Source organism: Coenobita brevimanus, chromosome 97, assembly GCF_032717465.1.
Source record: "Coenobita brevimanus isolate Jiangsu-jjx chromosome 97, ASM3271746v2, whole genome shotgun sequence".
In the NCBI taxonomy this organism is placed as follows: domain Eukaryota; kingdom Metazoa; phylum Arthropoda; class Malacostraca; order Decapoda; family Coenobitidae; genus Coenobita; species Coenobita brevimanus.
The window spans coordinates 17,787,549-17,808,467 of record NC_137050.1 but is presented as its reverse complement, the minus strand read 5'-3'; the positions used below and the strand labels follow the sequence as shown (position 1 = coordinate 17,808,467).

At 42.2% G+C, this 20,919-nt stretch overlaps 1 protein-coding gene and 1 pseudogene across 2 annotated transcripts in view; both read left to right on the top strand.

Moving 5' to 3' along the window:
• Positions 1-20,919, top strand: part of LOC145413618 (uncharacterized) — a 142,423-nt gene that overhangs the window by 76,149 nt on the left and 45,355 nt on the right. The window lies entirely within an intron of this gene.
• Positions 10,565-10,684, top strand: LOC145413937 (5S ribosomal RNA; annotated as a pseudogene).

Sequence of the window (20,919 nt, the reverse complement as noted above, 5' to 3'; positions counted from 1 at the left end):
TTACTTCAACAGGCAAGGGATGAGGCTATGGCACACCTAATGTCTGACTTGGCTCGTAACTCTGACTGGGGTAAAAATAATCTGGTTGTTTTTAATCCATCAAATACTCAGTTTTTTCACCTATCATCCCGACAAAATCTTCCATGGGTATACCCACTTATGTTTAATAATACTCAACTTAATCCTGCATCATCGTTGAACATGTGTGGGGTTTCATTTGCTCGGGACTTGTCTTGGAAAGATCATATTACATCTCTTGTAAAATCTGCTTCCAAGCAATTGGGTGTGCTAAGCCGACTCTGTTCCTTCTTTGCCCCTGCACAATGGTTGACTCTATACAGGGGTTTTATCCGCCCCAGTGTGGAGTACAACTCTCATGTGTGGGGAGGCTCTCCACATACGGCTCTTCTCAATAGGGTGGAGTCAAAGGCTTTTCGTCTCATTAACTCTTCCCCTCTTACTGACTCCCTTCAACCTGTGTCTCTTCGCTGCACTGTTGCATCTTTATCTCTTTTCTATTGCTACTTCAATGGCCACTGTTCCTTTGAACTGTCTGCATGCATTCCTCCACTTCTACGACTGGCATGTAGCACCCGTCTGGCGGCAAACTCTCACCCCTTTTCTGTCCAACTCTCTAATGCAAGAGTTAACTGTTACTCCCAGTCCTTCATTTATGCAACAGGTCAACCCTGGAACTGTCTCCCTTTGTCTGTATTTCCTGCTTTCTATGATCTCCAGTCTTTCAAGCGCAGTGTGTCCAAGCATCTCAAAATGAATGGATCTTGAATTTGGCTCTCTCTTGTATTTTGTTTTTCTCTTGGAAGGAACAGTTTTGTGGGCTCATTGCCTTTGGTTCCTTCTTCCTCATTTAAAAAAAAAAAAAAAAAAGTTGGGGGAAGGCACCAGGTGTGTCTGGGTTGAGTGCTGGAATGTTGAAAGCCCCAGGAGATACAGGTATACCCTGGTTTAACGATGCAATTGGTGACGTAAAAACCCATTGTTAGGCAGGATATCTTACCTCGGGGTAGATTTAACGTGTAAAGTATGGGGATACGTTTTTGAGCCTTGGGTTTTCCCCCCCAACCAAGTCCTAAACCCACCCAAAATAGTCCAAAAACTATTTTAAAGCCAATCTAAATGGCCTAACAGCTGCAAAAGATGCTAACCTAAGCCTAACACCTGCAAGTAACTCACTAAAACCAACAAATAAAATCTGAAAATCATCAAATATAAGTCTGGAAAAAATCAAGCTTAGTAAACTGTACCTCAAAATGACAATGTTCACCCTACCTATGGCTAAAACGCATTAATATAAAGTCTAAAAACAGTTTATAAATCAACCTAAACACACAATTTTAGTCTAAAACATCATCAAAACCAGTTTTTAAAAATCAAAACCCATCATTAAACCGGGGTTTGGCCGTCGTTAGACGGGGTATGGTGGTATATCTACCCTCATCATTCAGCATCGCATCTAGGGGTATCGTATTTTGAGGTATACCAGTATTGGAGTGGAGTTCGTCACTGATTTGGAAAATATGATTATATGTGAGTGTGTTGTCCCAGATGATTGGCCAAAGAGTGTAATTGTAATTTTGTACTAGGGGAAGGGTGATGCCCTGGAAAGAGGAAATTATAGAGGCATAAAGCCTTTCGACCAGATAATGAAGGTAATGGAGAGAGTTCTAGCAGGTATGATTAGAGAAAGAATGAATATTGATGAAATGCAGTTTGGGTTTATGCCAGGCAAAGGGACAACGAATACCATACTCATTGTTTGACAGCTTCATGAGCAATAAATAGGAAAGAAAAGGAAACTGTACTTTGTTTTTGTTGATTTGGAGAAGGCCTTTGACAGAGTCCTTAGAGAGTTGATGAAGTGGGCAGTGAGAAAGCTTGGGATCGAGGAGTGGCTGGTTAGGGTAGTTACGACCATGTATGTGGGTGCTTGCATCCAGGTAAGGGTGAATGGAGATTTGAGTGGAGTTTTCTGTAAATGTTGGTGTGCATCAGGGGTCAGTCTTGAGCCCCTTTTTGTTTATTATGGTGCTTGAAGCCCTCTTACATGGCATTAAAAGTGGACTCCTGTGGGAGATGTTGTATGGCAGTGATTTGGTGTTGATTGCAGAGAATGAAAGGGAGGCAAGATTTAGGAAGTGGAGAGATGGTGTGGGGCACAAGGGCTTAAGAGTAAATGCAGATAAAACAAAAGTGATGGTATTTATGGCTGGTTGCGGTTCTGTCAAAGAAGAGGGAGAATGGCCATGTATGATTTGCCCCAAAGATGTGGAAAGTAATTCCATCTTGAGCAGTGTTTGTGATAAGTGGGTGCATAAGAGATGTTGTGGTATTAGATGTAGATTGTGAGATAATGCTTATATCCTGTGTGCAGTGTGTCAGGGAGATCATGTGGAGATTGCCAGGTGTGAAAGGATTGATGCTATCGGATACATTTATGTGAAGCTACAGAATGTGGTGAAAGTTTTTTGGCATATCAGATAGAGCCAGGATCCGGGGGCTTGAATGATGAATGAATGGATGCGTGGCCCATTGGATTGGGCAAATTTGGACTGCTTGGACATTGCTACTCCTCACCCTGCCTTAGGGTGGGAAAGGAGGTCTGGATGATGATGATGATGATGAGATTTTTACTGTGCTAAAATAACAGTAAAAATGTTTAGCTTTTTATCAGTGTTTAATGCAGTATTTATTATGGTATTTACAATTCTCAAAGGGGGTACTGTAATTGTTTGTTCTTTTTTCTTACCACTGTCATTGCAAGGAGGAATGCAGTGTTTTTGGTGCTTCCTTTGATTTTCCTTGGTATTTCTCATGGCCTAACCATGATCAAGGTGATTTTGCAAGCAATATTGAGAATACAGTCAAGGAGGTTTGACAGTATTTTTCAATGAACTGTAAGAATTTACATTATCATTGCTGTTTTTATGCATTCCTGTTGGGGTTGAGTAATTTGTTAGTGAGTGTTGGGAGGGGGAGGGGATAGAATGCATCTCTTCCATTTTGTAAGAATCTTATGATGAAAATTATTTTGATATACTGTACTGTACATGTATGACAATTTGATATGAAACAACTATCATAGGTGTGCAGCCTTCCCTTATACAGGGTGTTTAACCTGTGGATTGCTAGCCTTAGCTCAGGCTGTACTGGCCATGCATCACCGCCAACAAGTCCACCCTTACACAAACTTATGCATGGCATTACGCAAAGACGGAGAGAGTGATTTTTTTATTTTCACCAGATGATGCCCTGGATATTTATTTTCAAGTTTGTAATAAATTTTTTTCCATTTTTTTTTACTACTCCCCTACGTAAACGTATGCATGGCCCTACGCAAAGACGGAGAGAGAGAGAGAGAGAGAGAGCGATTTTTTTTTTTTTTTTTTTTTTTTACCAGATTAGGCCCTGAATGTTTACCTTCAAGTTTATAAGACACAAAAACTTAAAAAAAAAAAAAAAAATTTTTGCCCACCACCAGAGTCCACAGGTTAAAAAAAATATGTGAAAGGATTTGAAGTGTCTGATATTTCTTTGTTTTCTAACCTTCACCCTTTTCATTTTCAGGTTTTGGTGATGAGATTATGCTGTTCAACATAAGTTATGCAAGTGTCAGGCAAAAATGATTTTCAAAACAGAAGAAAAAATAAGAATTGTCACCAATTCTTGTATGAGTCCAGATCATGCATCATGATCGATCATCAGTTCTGCAGTAAGTTCAAGGCCTATAAACAAGATGCACCAAAGGACCATATCATACTGAGGATTGTCAGCCACTTTGAAAGCAAGGGTACTGTCCATAGCACACACAATGGCAACAGTGGACATCCCACATCAGTCTTATGTTTGGACCTTGAACTCATGGGAGAATTGACAACAGACTGTGATGTATGATTTGGTTTCATACCAGAATTGGACAAATTTGACATTCTGCTTTGTTGTGAAAATAATTTTTGCTGGAAACTTCTTCACTTATATTGAGTAGCATAATCCCATCACAAGAACTGAAAAGGAAAAGGGTACCATATTTTGTGGCATCTAAGATTCACTTTTTTGTACAAAAATTATCTTGAAATATCCCTGTGCATCCTCAAGGCACGAGATGATGAATTAGGCAGGGGTTAGGTTGGCTCAAAGTAGAAGAGACGTGTATACAGATGGTCTCTCACTGCATGGCAATCACAGGCATTTTCTAGATTCTAAACACTGTTGATTTATTGTTAAAAAATAAACTGCAATTGAGAGTGTACTCAGCAGATTTTGGAAACACTTAAGATGAAAAACATACAAAGAATTAGTTTGTTTACAAATGGCCATGTGGTGTAGCGGTTTGGTGGTATAGCAGTATAGTAGTTTGGCATCTAGTGTACACCATAGTCAAACAAGCCAATATGATCACTGGTGAGCTGCCAGCCACCTTTGTGAAAGGCAGTCATGATCACTTCTTCAGCTGTCCACTCACTAATTAGCCAAGCAGTCATGTTTGAGAGATGCTGGCCAGTGACACTGCTGAGTCATCAGAAGCTTTTGTCACATATAGAGATTCAGTCATCCTTGTTAAGCTGGCTTCTCTTACTGATATTTCGTTTTATTCAAGACAAGATTATCATGGAAGGAAAGTCGTATAATTAGTGAAAAAACAGGAAGAAGTTTAATGTTATATAGTACAGCTGCACTGCTATGACTAAAGCACTGTAGCAATAGCTAAGCCACACAGGGCACAGCCTTTACGGTAGTTTATTAAGAAAATGGAATAAATTTACAGAGTAGCATAGTTAATACAATACTGTATTTGAAATTGGCAGTGCTTAATAGACATTCATAGCAGCATTTGCCATTTTTGTTGTTTCCACAAGTGGTCAGTGATCGCATCCATTCACCCTTCCTTCGTTGCTTCCCCAGCAGAGCTGTCATGATCGGCGTAAGTGAATGCAGGTCAGTATGTGTGTGTGTGTGTGTGTGTGTGTGTGTGTGTGTGTGTATTTACCTATTTGTGTTTACAAGGATCGGACAAAGGACATGATATGGATCGCGACGTGGAATGTAAGGGATGCAAATGATGAGGTGAAAGAGAGAGAGATTGTCCAGGTGCTTGAGGGTGCGAAAGTAGATGAATGTGGAGTAACTGAAATTAAATGGAGTCGAGAGAGTGTGAGAGAATGGGAGTATGGATGGGGTATATTTGCAGTAGATGAGAATGAGAGGGCAAAAGAAGGAGTGTGTATTGTTGTGAGTAATAAGAGAATATGGATCAGTTGGCTTAAGGATTGTGTGGGTAAAATTGAAAGTTGGAATACAAATGTGGGCGATTGTGTGTGTGTATGCGCCAATGAAAGATTGTGCAGGCAGAGTGAGAGAAGAGTTCAGGATAAATGTGGAAGTGTGCATGGAAAAGTTTGGAAAGAATGAGAGAGTGTTTTTGATTGGTGATATGAATGGTAAAGTAGGGAATGTGAAGGTGAACGAAATAGTTGGTGAGTGGGGTGTGCCTGCTGAGATAGATGAGAATGGTAGTGATTTAGTGGATATTTGTGCCAGGAGGGGTTTGGTGATAGCCAATACCTTCTTCAGGCACAAAATGATCCACAGGTATACATGGCGAGTAATGAAAAGGGTGGGTTGTGAACTGAATGAAAGGAAGGCAATGATTGATTATGTATGTGTGGATGAAAGGATGCGAAGACGTGTAATGGATGCAAGAGCTTATAGAGGTTGGGGGAGTGGACTTTCTGACCATTACTTGGTGGTGGCCAGAATCAAGATCCAAGTAAGATGGAGAAATAGAAGAAGGGAAGGATGGGAGGAAGGAGTAGATGTAAGGAGAGTGGAAAGGTTACAAGAGGATGAGAAAAAGGCAGAATATAAGAGAGAAGTGGAGGAACGATTGGGTAAATATGAATTGGAGCAGATGAGGGACGTGGAAGGTGTGTGATAGATATTCACAGAAGAAATATGTGCAGTATGTGATGTGGTGTGTGGCGTGAAGAGAAGACAGAAGGTGGGTGCAAGGAACAGCATGGTGGAATGAAGAGGTAAGACAGGCTGTGGCACAAAAGAAGAAAGCATACAATGAATGGATGAGAAATAGGGGTGTGGAAGAAGTTGAGAGACAGAAGAAAGAGTGATATGTAGAAAGAAGAGAGAGGTGAAAAGATTAGGAAGAGGGAGTAAGAAGAGAGTGGATGAGGAATTTGGAAAGAATTTGAGTGTAAAGTGGAGGGATTGTAAGAAAATGTTCTGGAAAGAGGTGAAGAGAGTAAGACAGGGTGGTAGTGAAGTTAGTAGAGGAGTGAAAGATAAAAATGTTAGGTTACTAGTGGAGAAGGGAGAAAAAGTGAGCAGGTGGAGAGAACACTGTAAGGAATTGTTGAACATAGAGGATGGAAGTAATGCGAGTATAAGTGGCTGGGGAATGGCTGGGAGAAGGAGGGAGGTGAGAAGACAGGAAGAAATAAGTAGGATAGAAGTTGTGGAAGCAATGAAGAAAGTCAAATAGGGGAAAGCCCCAGGAATTGGTGGAGTGTGTGATGAAATGCTGAAGCACTGGGGAAAGATAGTAGTAGAATGGATGTGGAAGATGTGCAGATTGACCTGGGAGGAAGGTAGAGTCCTGGAGGATTGGAAGTCAGGTATAATTATTCCCTTGTTCAAAGGAAAAGGGGAAAAAGAAGTGTGTGGTAATCATAGGGGCATTTGTCTTCTTGGTGTAATAGGAAAAGTGTATGATAGGATACTAATGGACAGAGTGAGGGAAATAACAGAGGAATTAGTTGGAGAGGAACAGGGAGGCTTTAGGAAGGGAAGAGGTTGTGTAGATCAGATATTCATTCTTTGATCTTTAGCGGAAAAGTTTCTAGAGAAGGGAGAGAAGTTGTATGCGGCCTTCATGGATTTGGAGAAAGCATATGACAGGGTGGATAGACAAGGATTGTGGAAAGTATTAAGAATATATGGAGTAGATGGGAAGTTGTTGAATGCTGTGAAGAGTACGCATGATGGTGCTAAGGCTGCAGTGTGTGTGGATGGTGAACTGAGTGAATTTTTCTCTTTGAAGGTTGGGTTGAAACAGTGATGTGTCATGTCTCCATGGTTGTTCAGTCTGTACATGGATGGGGTAATAAAAGAGGTACAAGGTAAAGCAGTGGATATTGGAGTGGCCTTAGTGAAAGAGGGTAATGTTTGGAAACTCCCTGTACTGTTGTTTACAGATGATACTGTGTTGTTAAGTGAAGTTGAAGGGGAGTTGCAAGGCTTGGTGGATGAGTTTGGGAGAGTGTGTAAGAAACAGAATATAAAGGTGAATGTAGGGAAGAGTAAAGTGATGGTTTTTGAGAGAGGTGAAGTCAGTGAATGTACATTGAGGTTGGATGGTGAGGAAATGGAAAATGTGAGTGTGTTTAAGTACTTGGGTAGTGTGATGAGTAAGGATGGAAGTTTGGAGGGTGAAGTGTATGAAAGGGTACAACAAGGAAGAAAAGTTGCTGGTTCCTTGAAAGCAACGATAAGAAACAGGGAAGTGAGCATGGAAGTGAAAAAGTTACTACATGACAGGAAATGGAAAATGTGAGTGTGTTTAAGTACTTGGGTATTGTGATGAGTAAAGATGGAAGTTTGGGGGGTGAAGTGCATGAAAGGGTACAACAAGGAAGAACGGTTGCTGGTTCCTTGAAAGCAGTGATAAGAAACAGGGAAGTGAGCATGGAAGTAAAAAAATTAATACATGACAGTATTGTGATACCAACTCTAACTATGGAAGTGAAGCTTGGACATTGTTGAAAGGACACAAGTCAAGAGTGAGAGCAGTGAAAATGAGTTATTTAACCCTTTAACTGTGCATGGCGTTTTTTTGGAGGTATCCGTAGTGCACAGACATAGGGATAAAAATGAAAATTCCCAAAGGCCAGATTTTGTCTTAGGAATTGAGAGAATACATGCCATAGTATATAGTAACGAAATATTAGCTCAATATTTTCCTTGGTAAAGCCGTGGATGAACATCGAAGTGTCTGATTCCCAATTGGAATGTATGGTTTTCATTTTCTTTTTCGGTTTCTGTTTCTGTTTTGGTTTTGAGGGCTCAAAGATGCTTCCATGAGTCGGCCTTGGTCACCATGGCACTACAGTATTCGAAATTCACCTGCGCAGCCAGGATTGTATTGAGCAGTTGCACTCGGAACAGCCCAGGCTGTATAGAGCAGTTAACGGGTTAAGAGGACCCTGTGGATTCACATGGAGAGGCAGGCTGACAAATGAGGATATAAAGGAGCGTTGTGGTGTGGATGTGGATGTGATAGGAAGCATTAGGAGTAACACACTGAGGTTGTTTGGCCATGTGGAGAGGATGGAGGGTGAGAGACTGATGGGGAGAGTGTATGTGAGTGAGGTGGAGGGGGGGAGAGGGAGGGGGAGGCTGAGGATGAGATGGAGGGATGGAGTGGTGAGGTATATGAGAGAGGGGGGTGTGAGTTGGGAGCAGGGCAGTGAAATGGCGGGGGACAGGGCGATGTGGAGGCGATTTGTTTGTGGCCACCCGGTACAGGATTAAGGCGTCTGGCAATAGATAGATAGTGTTTACATATTTGTAGTATACAGGAATTGAGCTGCAAGGTTTGGTGGATGAGTTTGGGAGAGTGTGTAAGAAACGGAATCTAAAGGTTAGTGTAGAGAAAAGTAAAGTTATGGTCTTCGAGAGAAGTGAAGTCAGTGAATGTACAGTGAGGATGGATGAGGAGGAATTGGAAAATGTGAGTGCATTTCAATATTTGGGTAGTGTGATGAGTATGGATGGAAGTTTGAAGGGTGAAGTGCTTGAAAGGGTACAACAAGGAAGAAAGGTTGCTCGTTCCTTGAAAGCAGTAATAAGGGACAGGGAAGTGAGCATGGATGTAAAAAAGTTACCACATGACAGTATTGTGATACCAACTCTAACGTATGGAAGTGAGGCTTGGACCTTGTTGGAGGGACACAGGTCAAGAGTGAGAGCAGTGGATATGAGTTATTTGACAGGAGCTTGTGGAGTCACATGGAGAGACAGACTGACAAATGGGGATGTGAAAGAGCATGGTGGTGTGGATGTGGATGTGATAGGAACCATTAGGAGAAACACATTGAGGTGGTTTGGCCATATGGAGAGGATGGAGAGTGAGAGACTGATGAGGAGAGTGTATGTGAGTGAGGTGGAGGGAGGGAGAGGGAGGGGGAGGCCAAGGATGTGATGGAAGGATGGAGTGGAGAGGTATATGAGAGAGGGGGGTGTGAGCTGGGAGCAGGGCAGTGAAGTGGCAGGGGACAGGATGACATGGAGGCAATTTGTTTGTGGTCACCCCTTACGGAATTAAGGCATCTGACAATAGATAGATAGATAGATAACTAAGCTTGTGTTGTCCTGTCACCATATCTACATTTATGCAGTCTAGTTTTAAACATATGAGTGTTTTTTGCCTGCATCACCTCTTCATCTAAATCAGTCCAAATACCTATGCATCTATTTGGGAAACTGAACCTTTAAAGATCATTAAGACAGCAACTTTTCCACAACTTCGAAGTCATGACCTTTTCTTCTTCCATTATCCAACACAAAAAGATCCTTTCTATCCACCCTTCCTGTTCTCTTACATTTCTATACATATTGATCAAGTCACCTCATTCCTTTCTCTTGCGCAGTGTTGGTAACTTCAATTTTTCAAATCTCTCCTCGTAGGTCAGTTCCCTTAAGCATGGTATCATCCTTGTTGCCATCTGTTGAACTCCCTCTGGTTTATCAATATGCTACTTCAAATGAGGTGACCATACCACAGCTGCATAATCTAGTCTTGATCTTATCATGATCACTATCAACGCCCTTAGCATTTCTTCGTCCATATAATTAAAAGTCACTCAGATATTGGTCAGTAATCCATAAGCGCCTCCAGTGATTTTGTTTATATGCTTTCCTGGTGACAAGTCATCCTGAATAATCACTCCCAAGTCCTTCTCATCTTCTCTTTTACTAACTGTCTCATTGCCCATTTTATATGTCCAATACATTTTTTTTTTTTTCTCACTCCCAGTTCTAATACATGACTCTTCTTGAAAAGAGAAATACACTGAGGTGGTTTGGACATGTGGAGAGAATGGAGAATGAAAGACTGACTAAGAGGGTGTATGTAGGTGAGGTGGAGGGAGGGAGAGGGAGAGGTAGACCGAGGATGAGGTGGAGGGATGGAGTTGAGAGGTATATGAGGGAGGGGGGGGGTGAGTTGGGGGGAGGGGAGTCAAATGGTGGGTGACAGAGTGACTTGGAGGCATTTTGTCTGCGGCCACCCTTTGTGGGATTAGGGCGTCGGGGTATAGATAGATAGATAGATAGACTCTTCTTGGCATTGAAATCCATTTTCCAAGTCTGGCACCAGCTGTGGAGTTTGTCCAAGTCCTCTTAGAGTTTTTTACAACTATCAGTATATTTAGTATGTTTCATGATTTTAGCATCATCTGCAAACATACTCTTGCAACCATTCAAACTATCTATCTATCGCCAGATGCACTAATCCCATAAGGGATGGCCACAAACAAATTGCCTATACCACGTTGAGTACACCGCTTCCCGTTCGATCAGCGAAGTTAAGCAACGTTGGGTCTGGTTAGTACTTGGATGGGTGACCGCCTGGGAACACCAGATGCTGTTGGCATCCCTACGTCAAGTGGGGTTGGTGGAGGATTGGTGCCCCTCCCTGTAAAACAATTAACTCTGAGCCCTTGGCCACCCCGTCTGGGATACATGGCGTCTGGCAATGGATGGATGGATGGATGGGTCACTCTGTCCCCTGCCATTTCACTGCCCTGCCTCTAGGCCCCATACCCCCCTTTCTCAAATACCTCTCCACTCCATCCCTCCATCTCATCCATGGCCTCCCCCTCCCTCTCCCCCCCTCCACTCACTCACACTCTCCTCATCAGTCTCTCACTCTTCATCCTCTCCATATGGCCAAACCATCTCAGTGTGTTTCTCCTAATGCATCCTATCACATTCACATCTACACCACAATGTCCCTTCACATCCTCATTTGTCAGTCTGTCTCTCCATGTGACTCCACATGCTCCTCTCAAATAACTCATTTCCACTGCTCTCACTATTGACTTGTGCCCCTCCAACAAGGTCTAAGCTTCATTTCCATACGTTACAGTTGGTATCACAGTACTGTCATGTAGTAACTATTTCACTTCCATGCTCACTTCCCTGTTTCTTATTGCTTCTTTCAAGGAACCAGCAACCTTTCTTCCTTGTTGTACCCTTTCAAGTACTTTACCCTCCAAACTTCCATCCTTACTCATCACACTATCCAAGTACAGTACTTAAATGCACTCACATTTTCCATTTCCTCCTCATCCAACCTCAATGTACATTCACAGACTTCACCTCTCTCAAAAACCATCACTTTACTCTTCCTTACATTCACATTTAGTTTCTGTTTCTTATATACTCTCCCAAACTCATCTACCAAGCCTTGCAGCTCCCCTTTGTCTTCACCTAACAACACAGTATCATCTGCAAACAACAATTCAGGATTCTTCCAAACACTGCCCTCTCTCATAAGGGCCGCTTCAACATCCACTGCCCCATCTTGTATCTCTTTTATAACCTCATCCATGTACAAATTGAACATCCATGGAGACATGACACATCTCTGTTTCAATCCAACCTTCAGATAGAAAAATTCACTCAGTTCACTATCCACACGCACTGCAGCCTCAGCAGCCTCATGTACTCTTCACAGCATTCAGCAATTTCCTATCTACTCCATATATTCTTAATACTTTCCACAATCCTTGTCTATCCACCCTGTCATATGCTTTCTCCAGATCCATGAAGGCCGCATACAACTTCTCTCCCTTCTTTAGAAACTTTTCCACTAAAGATCTAAGAATGAATATCTGATCTGCACAACCTCTTCCCTTTCTAGAATTTCCTTGTTCTTCTCCAACTAATTCTTCTGTGATTTCCCTAAGTCTGTCAGTAAGTATCCTACCATATACTTTTCTTATTACACTATGAAGTCAAATGTCCCTATGATTACCACACACTTCTTTTTCCCCTTTTCCTTTGTACAAGTTAATAATTATACCTGACTTCCAATCCTCCAGGACTCTACCTTCCTCCCAGGCCTATCTGCACATCTTCCACATCCTTTCTACTACTGTCTCTCCCCAGTGCTTCAGTATTTCATCACACTCTCCATCAATTCCTGGGGCTTTCCCCAATTTGACTTTCTTCATTGCTTCCTCAACTACTGTCCTAATGATTTCTTGCTCTCTTCTCACATCCCTCCTTCTACCAGCCATTCCCCAGCCGATTATACTCGCATTACTTTCATTCTCCATGTTCAACATTTCCTTAAAGTGTTCTGCCATCTGCTCACGTTTTCTCTCCTCTCCACTAGTAATCTACCATTTTTATCTTTCACTCCCCAATTAACTTCATTTCCACCCTGTCTAACTCTTTTACCTCTTTCCAGAACATTTTCTTACATTCCCTCCACTTTACACTCGAATTTCTTCCAAAGTACTCATCCACTCTCTTCTTACTCTCTCTCACTAATCTTTTCATCTCTCTCTCTCTTCCTTTCTACATATAACTCTCTTCCATCTCTCAACTTCTTCCACACCCCTATTTCTCATCCACTCACTATATGCTTTCTTCTTTTGTGCCACAGCCTTTCTCACCTCGTCATTCCACCATGCTGTTCCTTGCACCCCCTTTTATCTTCTCTTCACCCCACACACCACCTCACATGCTGCACAGGTTTCTTCTGTGAATATCTATCACACACCTTCCACATCCCCCATCTGCTTGAATCCATTTTTACCCAATCTCTCCTCCACTTCTTTCTTTTATTCTGCCTTTTTCTCATCCTCTTCTAGTCATTCCACTCACCTTGCATATACTTCTTCCTCCCGTCCTTCCCTTCTTCTATTTCTCCATTTCACTTGGACCTTGATTCTGACCACCACCAAGTAATGGTCAGAAAGTCCACTTCCCCTGCCTCTATATACTCTTGCATCCTTTCATCCACACACACATAATCAATCATTGCCTTCCTTTCATTCAGTTCACCACCCACCCTTCTCATCACTCGCCATGTATACCTGTGGATCATTTTGTACCTGAAGAGGGTATTGGCTATCACCAACCCCCTCCAGGCACAAATGTCCACTAATACACGCTGTTCCCATCTACCTCAGCAGGTACACCCCACTCACCAACTATTCCATCCACCTTCACATTCCCTACTTTACCATTCATATCACCGATCAGAAACAGTCTCTCATTCCTTCCAAACTTTTCCATGCACACTTCCACATTTGTCCAGAACTCTTCTCTCACTCTGCTTGCACTATCTTGTGTTGGCACATACATGCACACAATCGCCCACATTTGTATTCCAACTTTCAATTTTACCCACACAGTCCTTGAGCCACCTGATCTATACTCTCTTATGTTCTTCTTCCATCTTTTACAGACAACAATATACACTCCTTCTTTTGCCGTCTTATTCTCACCTACTCGTGCACATATACCCCATCCATACTCCAATTATCTCACTCTGCTCTACTGTTAAAACCCTTCATGATTATTATTCTGTTTCTTTGTTCAGTAAACATCTTTTGCTTAATAATGGTTTCTCTTATCAACAGTTCATAATCTCTTTTCGTCCATGCCCTAGTTTGGAGGGGCATATAAAATATTATTACATCTATTTTTTTCTCCATAACAGTCCTCTATTTCCAATCCCCAAAGTTCAGCTGTGGTATTTTCATTTTCTATATTTTTTGTTCTGAAGTCAGTATGGGTTAAAATCATTACACTTCCCTCAAACTTGCTTTCTCTATCCTTCCTCCATGTGTCATAATTGTTCCATCCAAATAATTTTGTATCAAAACTTGCTTTCTCTATCCTTCCTCAATATATCGTAATTGTTCCATCCAAATAATTTTGTATCAACATCTTGGGACAATTTAGTCTCCACCAAGAAAACAACTTCAGGTTTCTTTTCCTTTGTATAGTTTCCAGTTTCCTCTTTCTTAGACAATAACACATCTATATAACTATTCAAGGTTGTTTACATTTACTGCCCCAGTTTTATCATTACTCATTCTTCTCGTTTCTGTATTCACATCCATTCCCCATGTTTCCTTCACTTCTAGTTCCTAACATACCACTTCCTTACTTTCATATCCATCACTCTCCAAAAAAATTTTTACATCCTTCCTGTGTTCTCCTGTCATTTTTTCATTTACTTGTTCCTTCAAAGATTTTAAAACTTCTCTTTATTTTTCATTCAGATCTTTTCTTGCTATAATACTTTCCATCCCTTCCTGTTTACTTAGATTTCAGGTCACTTTAAGTATGTCATTCACTACACTTTGTATTAACAACTTTACTCTCATTGGTCTTGCTTCCCCTTTCATATACAACCATATCCTCCTTACTTCCTCAATATCTTTTTCCCACTTGCTTCCTTCAGGAACAGTCTTGTCCAATACAGTAATCCCTGTAATATCTGGACGCCCAATAACTACCTGGACATTTTGGGCCTGAGCCTTTGGAACCCCCCAATGGCCAAAAACGTAAAAAAGCAAAAAAAAAAAAAATTCTGACATTTTTTTCAACTGTATTTTGAATTTGGCGCACGGCGCCGAACAGCTGTGTTTACACACGTGGCCCCTTGCTTCCCCCTCCCCAGTTACCGCCTAACTACCATCCTGACTAGATGCTCATCGCCGTGGATGCCGCACGTGCTCGTTTTTGTGAATAAACAGTGAATAAACTGCAATACCTCGTCACTAGACCACTTGGGAATTTACAGTGTTATGCAGTGTTAAGAAATTTGAATTCAGAGTGCAAAGATTAAGCACCAAGTGCAAACTGGCGGTTGAAACTGGCGTGGCGCAATTAAGAACAGAGTGTGCAGTGTTAAACAATTTTAACACACAGTGCAAAGGATTACTGTTACTGCAGCACAACACTGGATTGCTGTATTTGCTTCAAGTGGATTTTCACCACTGCCAGAGCCTTGGAGGAGGCAGGTTAACCTTCGTAACGGCCACGGACGTGTTGTAAGTGCCCTGTACACTGCTAAATATTTTCCATACTCACTTCTAATTCCTCATTTTCTGGTTCCTTTTAATTTATTTCATGCTTTCTGTCTCTGTGTGAATAGGGCCTTAAATAGGTGCTATGCATGTCCGGTAGGGAGTTATGCAGGTGGTTTTCTGAGTTAGGCTGGATTAAGGTCCATAAGAACCAGTCCAGGAGGCAGGGTCCCAGTATCCAAACAAACCCATTTCCTGGACATGCCTTTGGCTGTATTATATCCGATATTGGAGAGATTACTGTATTTTTCTCACTTGATTCGAGTTTCTCTTGAGTCTCACAGATCTATCCTTTTCTTCCTACCTTGGGGGTAGGGGGGTTTTTCAAGAATACTCCCCCAGTATCCCTGCTTGTCGTAAAAGGCGACTAAAAGGGTTGGCGGAGGGTTAGTGCCCCTCCCCGGAAAACAACAGACTAAAAAAACAAACAATAAGCCTCGGACAAGGACTGACCAAACAATGACGACCAAGGACCGGACAAAGGACATGGTTATCGGAACGTGGAATGTAAGGGGAGCGAATGATGAGGTGAAGGAGAGAGAGATTGTCCAGGTGCTTGAGGGTGCGAAAGTGGATGTATGTGGAATAACTGAAACAAAATGGAGAGGAGAAAGTGTGAGAGAATGGGAGTATGGATGGGATATATGTGCAGGAGTAAGTGAGAATGAGAGGGCAAAGGAAGGAGTATGTATAGTTGTGAGTAAAAGATGGAAGAAGAGCATAAGACAGTTTGGATCAGTTGGGTCAAGGATTGTGTGGGTAAAGTTGAAAGTTGGAATACAAATGTGGGCGATTGTGTGTGTGTATGCGCCAATGCAAGATCGTGCTACAAGAGAGAAGAGTTCTGGACAAATGTAGAAATGTGCATGGAAAAGTTTGGAAGGAATGAGAGAGTGTTTTTGATCGGTGATATGAATGGTAAAGTTGGGAATGTGAAGGTGGATGGAATAGTTGGTGAGTGGGGTGTGCTTGCTGAGATAGATGAGAATGGGAGTGCGTTAGTGGACATTTGTGCTGGGAGGGGGCTGGTGATAGCCAATACCCTCTTCAGGCATAAAATGATCCACAGGTATACATGGCGAGTGATGAGAAGGGTGGGTGGTGAACTGAATGAAAGGAAGGCAATGATTGATTACGTGTGTGTGGATGAAAGGATACGAAGATGTGTAATGGATGCAAGAGCTTATAGAGGTTGGGGGAGTGGACTTTCTGACCACTACTTGGTGGTGGCCAGAATTAGGATTCAAGTAAGATGGAGGAATAGAAGAAGGGAAAGACGAGAGGAAGGAGTAGTTGCAAGGAGAGTGGAAAGGTTACAAGAGGAGGAGAAAAAGGTAGCGTACAAGAGAGAAGTGGAGGAACGATTGGGCAAATATGAATTGGAGCAGATGGGAGACGTGGAAGGTGTGTGTAGGATATTTACAGAAGAAATGTGCAGCATGTGATGTGGTGTGTGGAAGGAAGAGAAGACGGAGGGGGGGTGCAAGGAACAGCATGGTGGACTGAAGAGGCGAGACAGGCTGTGGCACAAAAGAAGAAAGCATACAATGAATGGATGAGAAATAGGGGCGTGGAAGAAGTTGAGAGGCGGAAGAGAGAGTTATATGTAGAAAGAAAGAGAGAGGTGAAAAGATTAGTAAGAGAGAGTAAGAAGAGAGTGGATGAGGAATTTGGAAAGAATTTGAGTGTAAAGTGGAGGGACTGCAAGAAAATGTTCTGGAAAGAGGTGAAAAGAGTAAGACAGGATGGAAGTGAAGTTAGCAGGGGAGTGAAAGATAAAAATGGTAGATTACTAGTGGAGAAGGGAGAAAAAGTGAGCAGATGGAGAGAACACTTTAAGGAATTGTTGAACATAGAGGATGGAAGTAATGCGAGTATAAGTGGCTGGGGAATGGCTGGGAGAAGGAGGGAGGTGAGAAGACAGGAAGAAATCAGTAGGATAGAAGTTGTGGAAGCAATGAAGAAAGTTAAATTGGGGAAAGCCCCAGGAATTGATGGAGTGTGTGGTGAAATGCTGAAGCATGGGGGAGAGATAGTAGTAGAATGGATGTGGAAGATGTGCGATTGGCCTGGGAGGAAGGTAGAGTCCCGAAGGATTGGAAGTTAGGTATAATTATTCCCTTGTACAAAGGAAAAGGGGAAAAAGAAGTGTGTGGTAATCATAGGGGCATTTGTCTTCTTAGTATAATAGGAAAAGTGTATGGTAGGATACTTATTGACAGAGTTAGAGAAAGGACAGAGAAATTAGTTGGAGAAGAACAGGGAGGCTTTAGCAAGGGAAGAGGTTGTGTTGATCAGATATTCATTCTTAGATCTTTAGTGGAAAAGTTTCTAGAGAAGGGAAAGAAGTTGTATGCGGCTTTCATGGATTTAGAGAAAGCATATGGCAGGGTGGATAGACAAGGATTGTGGAAAGTGTTAAGAATATATGGAGTAGATGGGAAGTTGTTGAATGCTGTGAAGAGTATGTACGATGGTGCGAAGGATGCAGTGCGTGTGGATGGTGAACTAAGTGAATTTTTCTCTTTGAAAGTTGGGTTGAAACAGGGATGTGTCATGTCTCCATGGTTGTTCAATCTGTTCATGGATGGGGTATTAAAAGAGGTACAAGGTAGGGTAGTGGATGTTGGAGTGGCCTTGGTGAGAGAGGATAGTGTTTGGAAATTCCCTGTACTGTTGTTTGCAGATGATACTGTGTTGTTGAGTGAAGACGAAGGGGAGCTGCAAGGCTTGGTGGATGAGTTTGGGAGAGTGTGTAAGAAACGGAATCTAAAGGTGAAATAGGGAAGAGTAAAGTGATGGTCTTTGAGGGGGGTGAAGTCAGTGAATGTACAGCGAGGTTGGATGGTGAGGAATTGGAAAATGTGAGTACGTTTAAGTACTTGGGTAGTGTGATGTTTACATATCCCCTAATTCTACTGACTATGAAAAATTCTACGACTATCTTACGTTCTATCCATTTATCCTTTCTCTGAAATCTCCATTCTAAGGAGATTTCAATGTTCACCACCACCTTTGGCACTGCTCTCCTTCTGCTGATCCACATGGTGAACAATCATACATCTTTTCTATCCTTAATGACCTAGAGCAGCTAGTACAGCACCCTACCTGTACCCCTGACCACCTTGGAGAGAGCTTCAGCATAGTTGACCTCTTCCCTGCAACTAATCTTTCTGCTTACACTGTTAATCTTTTCTCTCCGTTGGGCTCCTCCGATCACAACCTTATTACCTTAACCTGTCCTATTGTTCTGGTACAGCCCGTGGACCTTCCAAAGAATCGTCGTCTGTGGCACTTTGGAGCTGCAGATTGGAAGGCCTTCAGGCAGTACTTCCTTGCTTTTCTCTGCAGTGATCATTGCTTCCATGGCCGGGAGCCATCTGAGTGTGCCTTGCGCATTACGGAGGTTATTTTCTCGGGTATGAAAGCATATATTCCTTTCTCACATCCTTTGACTAATGCAAGAAAGCCTTCGTTTAATCATGCATGTTCTAATGCCGTCCACAACAGGGAGAAGGCCTATAAAAGGTACCGGAGCCAACCCACCCCTAAATCACATCTTTTTTACATTTTTGCCCGGAATCATGCTAAGTCTGTTCTTCACCGTGCTAAAAATAATTTCATCCACAAATGCTCTCAACTCTTCAACTAGAATTCGTCCCGCTCCTTCTGGCACCTTGCCAAAAACCTTTCTAACAACTTCACCTCATCATCCTTCCCTCTTCCTTTCTACTCTGATGGTTCTGTAGCTGCTTCTTGTGCTGACAAAGCAGGTTTCTTCACGCAGACTTTCTCCTCCAATTCCACCTTAGGTGATTCCGATGCTGTTCCTCCATCTCCCCCCCCTCTGACTTCCTTATGGCTGACATATATTTTCTGCCATCACAGGCCTCAGTACTAATAAGGCATATGAGCCTGATGGAGTCCCTTCTGTTGTCCTCAAGAACTGTGCTTCAGTGCCTACACCCTGCCTAGGTAAACTCTTTTGCCTTTGTCCGTCAGCTTGTACCTTTCCTTCTTGCTGGAAGTTTGCTCTCATTTAGGCAGTCCCAAAGAAGGGTGACCATTCCCAACCCTCTAACTATCGTCCAATTGCTTTAACATCCCGTGTCTTGAAAGTTTTCGAGTCAGTTCTTAATAGAAAAATCTTAAAGCATCTTTCGTATCACAACCTTCTTTCTGATCGTCAGTATGGATTTTGTCAGGGACGCTCCACTGGCGATCTTCTCACCAACCTTTCAGACTCCTGGTCATCCTCATTTCGGGACTTTGGTGAAAGCATTGCCATTACACTTGACATCTCAAAGGCTTTTGATTGAGTCAGGCATAAATCTTTAACTTCCAAACTGCCCTCTTACGGTTTCTATCATTCTCTCTGTGCCTTCATCTTTAGTTTCCTTTCTGGTCGTGCTATAGCCGCCGTTGTAGACGGCCATTGTTATTCTCCTAGATCTGTCAACAGTGGTGTTCCTGAGGGCTCTGTCCTATCACCAGCTCTCTTCCTTTTTTATTCATCAGTGAACTTCTAAGCTGTACATCTAACCCTGTCCACTCGTACGCTGATGACTCCACCCTTCACCTATCCATTCAGTTCCTGCAACATCCATCTCAGCAGTTACTTCAACAAACAAGGGATGAGGCTGTGGCACACCTAATGTCTGACTTGGCTCATATCTCTGACTGGGGTAAAAATAATCTTTTTGTTTTTAATGCATCAAAGACTCAATTCTTACACCTATCAACCTGACAGAATCTTCCACATGTGTACCCACTAATGTTTAATAATATTCAGCTTAATCCTGCATCATCCTTGAACATGCTTGGGGTTTCATTCACTCGGGACTTATCTTGGAAAGATCATATTACATCTCTTGTAAAATCTGCTTCCAAGAGATTGGGTATGCCAAGCCAGCTCCATTCCTTCTTTACCCCTGCACAATCGTTGACTCTCTACACGGGTTTTATCTGCCCCTGTGTAGAGTATAACTCTCACGTGTGAGGTGGCATCCTATATACAGCTCTTCTCAATAAGGTGGAGTAAAAGGCTTTTCGTCTCATTAACTCTCCTCCTGTTACTGGCTTCCTTCAACCTCTGTCTCTTCCCTGCACTGTTGCATCTTTATCTCATTTCTGTCGCTACTTCAATGGTCACTGCTCCTCTGAACTGTCTTCTTGCATCCCTCCACATCTGCGATGAGCATGCATCCATCTAGCAGCAAACTCTCATCCCTTTTCTGTCCAACTCTTTAATGCAAGAGTTAACCGTTACTTCCAGTCCTTCATTTATGCAGCAGGTCAGCTCTGGAACTGTCTCTTTCTGTCTGTATTACTGCTAGCTATGATCTCCAGTCTTTCAAACGCAGTGTGTCTAGGCATCTCGAAATGACTGGATCTTGAATTTGGCTCTCTCTTGTACAGCATTTTGTTTTTCTCTTGGAAGGAATAATTCTTGCGGGCTTGTAGCCTTTGTTTCCTTTGTCCTAGCATATAAAAAAAAAATAATAATAATTCTTTGCACTGTGAGTTATAAGTGTTTAACACTGCACATTCTGTTCTTAATTGCCCCACGCCAGTTTTAACTACCAGTTTCAACCGCCACTTTGTACTCCACACTTAATCCTTCACTCTAAATTCTAATTTCTTAACACTGCACAACACTGTAAATTCCCATGTGGTCTAGTGGCGAGTTATTGCAGTTTATTCACTGTTTATTCACAAAAACGAGCACATGCAGCATCCATTGTGATGAACATCTACTCACAACGGTGGTTAG